This window comes from Sciurus vulgaris, assembly GCF_902686455.1.
Source record: "Sciurus vulgaris genome assembly, chromosome: 12".
In the NCBI taxonomy this organism is placed as follows: domain Eukaryota; kingdom Metazoa; phylum Chordata; class Mammalia; order Rodentia; family Sciuridae; genus Sciurus; species Sciurus vulgaris.
Window position 1 is genome coordinate 38,055,361 of NC_136473.1, and position 10,393 is coordinate 38,065,753.

The 10,393-nt window shown below is 36.7% G+C and overlaps 1 long non-coding RNA gene across 3 annotated transcripts in view; it reads right to left on the minus strand.

The window, feature by feature from the left end:
• The window catches only part of LOC306642162, a 45,071-nt gene extending 43,276 nt beyond the window's left edge, over positions 1–1,795 (minus strand). For all 3 annotated transcript variants that reach the window (XR_013758408.1, XR_013758409.1, XR_013758410.1), the window contains exon 1: positions 1,598–1,795. This is a non-coding gene — a long non-coding RNA (uncharacterized lncRNA). The remainder of the gene's footprint in view (positions 1–1,597) is intronic.
• Positions 1,796–10,393: the final 8,598 nt, after the last annotated feature.

Here is a 10,393-nt window from a genome sequence, read left to right on the forward strand (position 1 = left end):
ACATGTAAATTCAATTCCCACCTCCCTAAGCCTGTGTTGGTTCCAATAGTGTGCATAGATGGCCTTCCCCACGTCCCTTTGACATGATTCCTTTAACACTACTTCTATAACACCATGAGAACGTCTTTCACTATCGCTTTCAGCTATTCATACCTCTTGTATTTCTCTTTAACTTTTTGTGTATTTATGTCCTAATATCTCAATTAGATTGGATGGTTCTTTTTGATGTAATTCTCTACTTCCTTGAAAATTATTTAGTGCAATTCCTTACTTATAGCAGGTACCAAATAAATATTAATTAATCTAATTTGTAAGATGAATGGATGGAAGGTAAGTAAACAAATCACAGATCTATGCATAAATTATTAATTAATTTAAGAGTCTCCAACAGGCCCCTTATAATTCCAGAAATAAAGACTTCACTATTTGAAAAATAATTAAAAGTTACTTCATGTAAATGATTACTTCAAACTGCCTCCTTCTCATCTCCTTGCATTAAAACACAGACTATATTCCAATAGTCAAGTCAAATGGCTCAGATATATATCTCTGTGGCAGTTTTACCTAGTTTGTAGATGTTTACCACACACTCAACTGGATTTCCTTTGAGGACACTATCTGTGTCAGATTCATCTTTTGTCTTACAACGGTGACCAGCACTAAGCTGTGTACATTTCATCTCCAATAAATATTGCTTGGATAGAGAAGTGAATTGATGCTTTTTTTGTATTTGGCAAGGTCAGAAGAAAAACAAATATTTTGGTGCCAGAAATAGGATATCTAGGGCCAACAATCATCCAAAAGGTAACATATCATTCTCATTGTCTAATTCCTGCAAAGAAGAGTCACACAAATAAATTAAGTGTACTCAGTTTGTGCCAGAACCCAGCAGCAGGCTTAGTGAGTCTACCTCTACTCCAGAGAAGGGTGTTCTGTTAGTAAACACCATCCATTCATCCATCCATCCATCCATTCATTCATCCATTCACCCAGTAAACATTCATTGGTGTTATGCAAAATAAGCAAAGCACAGGCTGAGTCTTCAAGAAACTCCCAGTCCATTGAAAAAGAGACATTCTGAAAAAAATTCCAATTCAAGTTACAAGTCAAAAAAGAGCAAGGGCTAAAAGATTCGATAAAGGGAGGATTAAAAACGGTGTTTTCGTTCTCTAAAGAACCTGAACAGACTTCTGAAGAGAGATGGTGTTTGGGCAAAATTCTATTGAAGCAAAAGTGTACCAGAGTGCAAAGGAAGGAAAGAATAGCTTAAGATGAGAAAATAGCCATTTAACTTGGAAGGAAGGTTAGGGTGAGAATGACAGGTCAGAAAGAAGTCCAATTGCTGTGGCTGCTGTGTGGAGTGAGGCAGAGCAGGGAAGTCTGAAGGGGGAGCTAATAAGATATGTCAGGACCAATTGTAATGAGCACATGATAGCAACATTCACAAATTTCAGAAGCTACTAAAAAAATCAGAAAAACTGAAGTTCAAGACAAACACAATGAAAGAAAGAAATGATGAAAATAATAAACAGGAAGGACAGATCCAAGAGTCAACTCCTATGCTTAAGTGCATCTGCTGAGTTTCTTTGGTACTTACATTTCCTGGAACCAGCTCTGGTTAACTTAAGCCCAAAGGGAAGCTGTTGGCAGGATCCAGAGAGCACACTGTTGTCCAAGCAAGGCTAGAAATGTAGGCTGAGACAGAAGCAGAATGCTTGCCCGGATCAGGGGAGTGGGAATTGTTTGAGAGTCTCATCCTGACACAATCTCAGAAGAAAATGAATTCCAGCCTCAGTCAGACTCTTTATCACTCTGCTCAGAATTTAAATTCCAGAGGAAGGGCTCACATTCTTCAGCTAGGAGAGGGCAGAACGCCCAGATAAACAGTCACACCAGATTGCACCCAATGAAGGAAGTGCAATTCCCCAAAAAGAAATCAGGCTAGGGTCAATGACGGACAGTTCAGAAACACAGACACAAAGACGAAAAGTTCATTGTAATAAGCAATATTCCAGAAGGGGAAACCAGCACAGAAAGAAGAAATACTCAGAGCTAAGAAGAAAATATTCCTAGGCTGAAGAAAGAGCTCCTTCTGCACAGCTGTAGTTCACAAACAGCTGGAAGCATTAATGAAAAGAGTTTGACACCCAGATATATCCTGGCAAAATGTTCTTGGTGCCTCTGGATCTTGTTCTGCACAAGGACAGAAAAAAAAAAAAAAAAAAAAAAAAAAAAAAACAGTGATTGTTCCTGTCATACTTAGAAAAATGAATAGAGAAAGAGGGAAACAAGCCCACCAATTTGAACTGAATTGATGAAAAACATAAGTGACCCTAGCCATTCTTTGGGTATATAGTAGTCATGCCCAGGGCAGACAGTGGTGATATTGGGAAAGCTCCTTTCTCTCTAGGACATGATCCATACACAGGAGGATGAGAAGGGACCTGGACAACTTTAGATGACAAGTGAAACACTATCATTACCACAAACAGGAAAGCCCTGTACATGTTGCCTTTAGGAAAACAATTCTCTGTGCTAATTTTAAGACATTTTCAAAGATCATCTCTCTGTAAATTACAATCTGTCTTTGGAAAGGGGAAATATGTGCTACTGAAAATTAATCACAGACCAAAAGGTTTAATGTCTTAAGATGGAGAAATCATCCCCACCCCTAAGCTAATAGAGACCTTGGGAGGAACTCATTCATGAAGTGCAAAGTCACCTGGACTAGTTTACTTAACCCAGAACCAAAATGTGCCAGATTCGTGGTACTCAAGTCTCATATGTTTGGCAGACTTCATAAGCCATGCTTTGGGAAATGTTTAACAATGAAGTCCTGGGTCCCCCAAAGTGCCTGGGGAAAACGGGCCACATATATAAAAAATTCATCCATCTATACCCTTGAATTTGTTTGCTATATGCAAGTTGTACCTTAATTTCAAACTAGCTTCTGGAGCTAGGTATGAGTTGTTCTTTAATAATGTGGCAAGTGCACTGTGCAGATTGAAGGAAGGACTCTCCAGAAAGTGGGGCAGAAAAGCAGACCAGAAACATCAAGGCCATGAAAGGATCCTAGTAAAATACTGACCTTTGGGGCTTTTTCTATGCTTTTTCCCTTTGCCTCTATAGACTATATACTAGGCAGATTGTTTAAGAATGCCTTCCTATTTCATAATATCCTGCAGTTACCCTCAAATTTTTTTTCAAAGGTATATGATGGTATCATGAGTAATTAAGAAAAATCAGCAATAATGAGAAGTCAGGCTTCACTACATCTTTATCCTCCTGAAGCCATGAAGGTTGTAGTCAGAGCCTCTGAAAGACTGAAAGAAGGAAGATTTGTTGCCACTACAGAAAGAGGCTGCAGTGCTGAAAAGTAAAATTCCACCTACCTAAAATCCGCCGCACAGAGGAATCCTTGCAATTCTAGTCAGTGTTGATTCAAAGAAGATATCGAGTTATTTGAAGAAGCCAAACAAAACTTCCATGTATTCACGCCAAAAGGGCAGGTGACTTATAAGAAATGCACATAGAGCTTGCCTCAGACTTTTCTGCTACTTAAATACTGTAAGATAAGGGACCCAAGAAATTTATACTCACTCAAGTTCATTCAAGGATTATTCATATACAAGGACAATAGAAATCCAAACACACACACACACACACACACACACACACACACACACACACACAGAATCTGGACAGGTAATACCTACCCTCTGTGAAAGAAAAAATTGCTAGAACCTATAATCTAAGAAGATGAATAAAATTAAGTAACAAGATTGAGAAATGTGTAATAAAAATCTTGTGTAAAGACAAGTACCTCAAGAATAGAAAAACTATGGTAAACATCATAGATAACAAGACACAAAAACAGTTCGAAGTCATTTCTTATATGGTTATCTAATGCAAGCATCAAAAATAATTACTGACATATAAGTATGTGAAGTAAATTAATTAAATAAAAATCACCTGGATCTAGAATTCTACTTTTATCAGAAAGAACTAGAAAATGAAGTGAGGAGTGACAGAAGAATTATTTCATTCAGAGTTTATCCTTTTTATAAAAAGGAAGGAATCTCATGAAAATAGAAGACAATGTCAACTAGTAGAGTACAGGAAGTGGAGCTGGGGAAGGTAGGAAGGGAGGTGCTAGGGAATGAAACTGACCAAATTGTATGTGCATGTTAAAATATATCACAATAAATTCCACTATTTTGTCTAATTATATTGCACCAATCCAAAAACAAAACAAGAGAAGTTTGTTTTAGTCAGGTTGTTCTGTTTGCTTGTTTTAGTTGTTGTTTTTGTTTTTGCTGCTATGACCAAAAGAACTGACAAGGACAATTTTAAGGAGGAACAGTTTATTATGGGGCTCATAGTTTCCAAGGTCTCAGTCCATAGACTGCCAAATCCATTCCTTGGAGCCTGAGGTAAGGCAGAACATCATAGCAGAAGTGTGTGGCAGAGGACAGTGGATCAGGATATGGCACATGAAGCAGAGAGAGCTCCACTCAACAAGAACAAAATATATGCCCCAAAGGCACGCCCCCCCCCCCATGACTCACCTCCTCTAGCCACACCCTACCTGCTAACACGTACCACGAGATCATCCATTCAAGAGGATTAATACGCTGATTAGGTTAAGGTTCTCATAACCTAACCATTTCACCTCTAAACCCTCTTGCATTATCTCACACATGAGCTTTTGGGGGACACTTCACATCTAAACCATAGCACAGTTCATCCTTTTATAAGGAAGGTGATAGGTAGTTACTATTTCATTTGTGGTGTTGATGATTAGAGACACTGTATTCAAACATAGTTTTTAAAACTTAACCACAACAAAAGGAAGAGAAACAGCATTTAAAACCACTAAATCATTAGAAGAGAAAAAAACTACAAGGAAACAATGCTCATAGTAAAAGACCTAAACTTAACAGCAAATCTTTACAGTTTTATTCAATATTTTTAATCCAAAGTATTTTATCAAATATTACCTTCCCAGAGTAATGTGTGATGTTTGCTGCTACATGCATTTATCTTTGCTTCTTAGCCACAAAAGTGTAGGGGTCAGGGAGGGGTGAATAACAGACTTTCAGAATGAAACATTAATATTCCTTAGAATTCTTTTCCTACCTAACAAGTTCATCAATCAAAGTTTTGGCCATATAATGAAAATGTCACTATCAAAAACAGAAAATAGGGTACCTATTAATTCTTATTTCCCCAGTACTAAGACATCTGTGTCTTGCACTTTTTATTATGTATTTTCCTTTTCCAGCCCACCAGTGAAAATAGGAATTACAAGAGTTTTTGGACTTTTATAGGAATCGTAAGTTTTACCTAGTATTTCCATTTGGTGAGCTATGACTATGTATAAAATTATACAAAATTCCTATGTCAGCTATCATGAAAATATTTTTTCATAGTTGTGGACTTATAATCTCATACGAATGACATGACTGTCAGTTATGACTTTTATAGTATCTGATTATGGTATTTCTACAATACCTATTAAATATGAGGACTTAGGTAGATGACTTCTCATTTCTGCTTTTTACAAGCTGAATTCTGGGCTAAGTCATTTGGCTTTGGGTCCTAGCAATTAAAGAGGGATATGTGTAACTCTGTTAAGTGATACTCAGCTACAGAGGGCATCTTATACACTCCAACCTCGAATTAGGTCAAGAACTGTTCTTAAATTTCTACCATCACTCTCAGGAGGGAAGATACACTTGCAAAAGTTTCAGATTATTCTTAATACTCTATATACATATTAGACAAGAAAGCTTTTCAAACTAGCAAAAAAATTATTTTTAATTAGGTAAGTTTACATCTGCTTTCATTCTAACTTTTATTCTCTAAGTCTAAAAAAAATTTTTTATCTAATGTTTATTTCTATTTGCTAAGTGTATTGAAATTTAGGAATAATTATTGAAAATTAGGCAAATATTCTGCCTTATGATAAAATTCTCCAGGGAAAAAAAAGGCAATTCTAGTTTTAATTAAGGTCCCAAACTTTATTGGCATCATCTTATACTGCTATCTTGCAACTAAAAGAAAAATAGGTCTATAAGCAATAGGAGCTAAAAGCAATAGATCTGCAAAATACTTTCTTTCCCCCCAATACTTAGTTGTTTGTCTCAGTTATGACCAGCCATGACTGAACAGGCATGAATCTGGCCCTCAACGTTTCCTCAGCCATCTTTCCTGTATATTCAGGTCCAAATCCAGCAGCTCATCAGATACAAACATAACCATATGACCTGCCTACATTTATTGGGTTCATTGGCATAACCATAATAGTCACAAAGATATAACCACTGCATTATCAGTACAAAAAATAACCAAAGCTCATGAGTTAGCTGTGTGCTATGCTACCTAGAATTCTGCCAAGTCTTGTCTAAGATGTTGAGTGAAATGGTTTGGGCATACTCAGAAGGAATGTGGAAACAACGTAAAACTTATTTCATTAGAAATGCCTTTTAGTATTTGATCTCCAGGGATGAGTGATTAATATTGATTACCTATTTTTCCAGGTCCATTTCTCCTCACTGGTAAGATTGCTGAATCAGTCCTTAACATTGAGCAAGTGTTATATGACTGGCATTATGCTGAGGACCTGACTTTGGTGATCTCATTCAACACATCCTAGGTTTGAAACAGTTTCTTTCTTAAAGTAGTGTTATTTCATAGAGTTTCCCTTTAGTTACATGCTTTGGTCATTTTCATTGTCATAAAATTGTTGCCCAAAGATGAAGTGCACATCTTTAAAACATCTCAGCCTAATATTACCTAAGAGTTTAATGTTCATTTATCAATGACTAAAATGTCAAGAGAAGCAGGCCATGACATGTTCTTGCCCTATTAGACCTGGGCCAAGAAAGCTAGAAGTCACTTTTATAATCATACAATAATTGGGGCAAACTTGATTGCATAAACATTTATTTCAATATACTCATTTGTTCATAAAGAGGTGGGAAGAGCTGAAATCAAGGTGGAAGAATAGAATCATCCTCAATTAAAATTAGATTCCATGCATCTTAAGCACTGAAGCACATATTCAGACTCTGCCAAAGAACAATCAGACATGTGTCCCTCAGGAGCTGCTGAACAATTAGAGGAATCAGCTGGGAATGTTTCCTGGGAATACGTGCTAGTGCCTATCAATCAGAGAGTTTGGTTTCCTCGGTTTCTAAAGTGGAACCACACGACATGTGCCCACCCCTACAATATTGTGAACAGCTGAGAAGCCCCTTCATCTCCAAGTCATTTTGAATGAAGTAATTTAAATTAGTTTTTATTCTAGCTATGATTACAATATGTCTGAAAAATATGGAAGCATTTTGTCTGCAAATCTCATGGTAGAGATAAATGCAGCCCTGCACCAATTGAGAGGGTGAAGCTCCAACCGTCCTGCCTGGCCCAGTTGGCTGTGCCTGCACGCCCCTCCTAACCTGATAACTGGGGCCCCAGGGAGTCAGGAAATGCTAGAGTATAGAATATGGAGCAACTGTACTAGGCATGATTTTTCTTGATATTGTTTCATTAAAATTTTATACTAAAATCTCCATGTGTGCCTCTCTCCTGACTTAACCCAAAATCAAATTAGACTTACAGTATAAAAAAAATCACTTACAGCCCTTTATTTTTCAAAAATACTAATGAAGTACTAAAATAAAAACCATTACACATAAGCACCACTCTTCACACACACATACACACAAGCCCTGTAGTAAACCACTGTCAAACTACACACAGAAAGGTGAGACTATGCCCTACTGCATCACAAAACAATCAACTCAATGGACCAAAGACCCAAATGTAAGAACTGAAACTATGAAATTGCTTGAGGGAAACATAAGGGAAACCCTTCAGAACATCAGTATGACCAGAGATTTTTTTGGAAAAGACCCCTAGTGCACAAGCAATAAGAGCAAAAATAGACAAATGGGATTATGTCAACTAAGAAACTCCTATACAACAAAGGTAAGTATCAGTAGGGTGAAGACAGCCAGTAGAACGTGGGTCTAGAGTGGCAAATTATTCATCTGACAAGGGATTAATAGCCAAATCATACGGAATTCAAACAACTCAACATCAAAAACAAAATAAAACAAAAAACAATACAATTTCTTTTTTTTTTAACTTTATTTTATTTTTTTTATTTTCATGTGGTGCTGAGGATGGAACCCAGTGTCTCACACGTGCTGGGGGAGCACGCTACCACTGAGCCACATCCAGCCCCAAAGCAATCCAATTTCAATGTGAGCAAATGATCTGAACAGACATTTTTTAGAAGATGTTCAAATGACCAATTGGTATGTGAAAAAATGCTCAACATCACCAACCAACAAGAAAATGTAAAGCAAAACCACAATTGAGATATCATCTCATTCCAGAAAGCCTATAATCAAAAAGACAACAACAAATAACAATAGCAAGTATAACGAGTGCTGGAAAGGATGTGAAGAAAAGAACACAAGGGTACGCCATTAGTTGGAATGCAAAGTAGTATCACCATTTTGGAAAAGTATGGAATTTTCATAAAAAAAAAAAAAGCTAAAAATATAACTACCATACGATTCAATAATTCCAGTACTGGGTACATATTCAAAGTAATTTATGTGAAAGAAATATCTGTACTTTCATGTTTATTGTAGCACTATTCACAATAGATAAGACATAGTTAATCTAGGTGTCCATCAATGGATAAATCAGTAAAAAATGTGGTGGATAATGAAATTGATCAAATCATGTCATATGCATGTACTAATTTGGCATAATAAATTCCTCTAGTATGTATGCACCAATAAAAATGTTAAAGGAAAGACAAAAGAAAATGAGGCATAGATACACAATGGAATATTTTTCAGCCATAAAAAAATAATCCTATTCTGTCATTTGCAGTAATATGGATGGAACTGGAGGACATCATGTTAAGGGGGACAAGCCAGTCACGTAAATTCAAATGCTACTTGTGATCACTTATATGTGGAAGCTAAAAGAAAGTTGATCTCAACAAATTAGAAAGAAGAATAATAGTCACTAAAGGGTAGAAAGAGGAGGGGGAGGGAGGCTAGAGAGAGGTTGGATAATGGGTACAAAAGTCCCCTTGGGATTAGTAAATTTGAGTATTCTGTAGCACAGTAGAGTGAGTACAGTTTACGTCATTTCTTATGTGTATCAAAATAACAAGGAAGGATTCAAAGATTTCCAACACAAAGAAATAAACATTTGAGGTTGATGCTAGTTACTCTAATTTGATCATTACACAGTGCACAAACATACTGAATTATTACACTGTAGCTCATAAATATGCACAGTTATTGAGTGTCATTGAAATTTCACAGATATATGCCACTATTTGATTCCTTGGAACTTATCTTTGTGGATAGTGAGAGTTAGGGGATCTAAATATCTTCCCCACATAGAGAGACAGCTATCTAAAGAAAGTTACTAGTACCATTTCTACACCATTAATTTGAAATGTCACCTTTCTCCAAATTAAATTTCCATCTGTACTTCAGGAAAACATTTCTAACTATGGTTCTATTTGGTGGATGAAATTATGAAATCTGATGAAGACAAATGACCATGCTGTAGGGAGAGGTTTCAGAGCATCCTGAGGAGACTGGAGAGGCAGGGAATCCAGTCAGCTGTCCAGAAAATAGGAACACTAGATATTTTAAACAAAGAGGATTTAATATAGTGATCTGATTATAAAATTACTGCAAGGGTTGAGAAAACAGAAAATAACAAGTAAATTAACCCAGAAAATGATGATTTTCGGAAGACTATGGGTATGTCAGAGACCAAGGCTATTGGTTCACTGACCCTCTCACAGAACTCCATATTAGTTGACAATGAGGGTCTTTTGAAAATTGTCAATCCTCTCACTGGCTCAGACCAGTTGTGGCCTTCAGGCTCAACTTCACTGTCATCTTGAGACCACTGACTCAATTGAGTAAGCACAAAGAATGTGACAAAATGAGAGACTAAGATGAGAAGAATGTGGTCAGTTCCTCTGAGGAAAAGCAAGATACCCAAAGAGAGTGGTTGATTGAAAAACAGAACTTTTTTTTTGTTGAAAAGACATAAAACATATATTTGAATATTATCAAGTTAATTTTCGTTTGAATAACTCTATAATCATTAGTAACAGTTTTCATTTTGATAACTCCTTAATCTTAGCATTGTCACAAACATCATCTCATTTGATTTTCACAAATTAGAGGACTCCAAAAGGGAGAAGACTAGCAAAGGCAAAGCAAAGGATATGGAACCATTCGGAGGGATAGAAAGACTGTGCAGTGGCCCCACAGGAAGGGGAAGACCGCTTCAGGAAGGAGGCACTGGTGAAATGCTACAGACATTAAGAAGAAGTGGG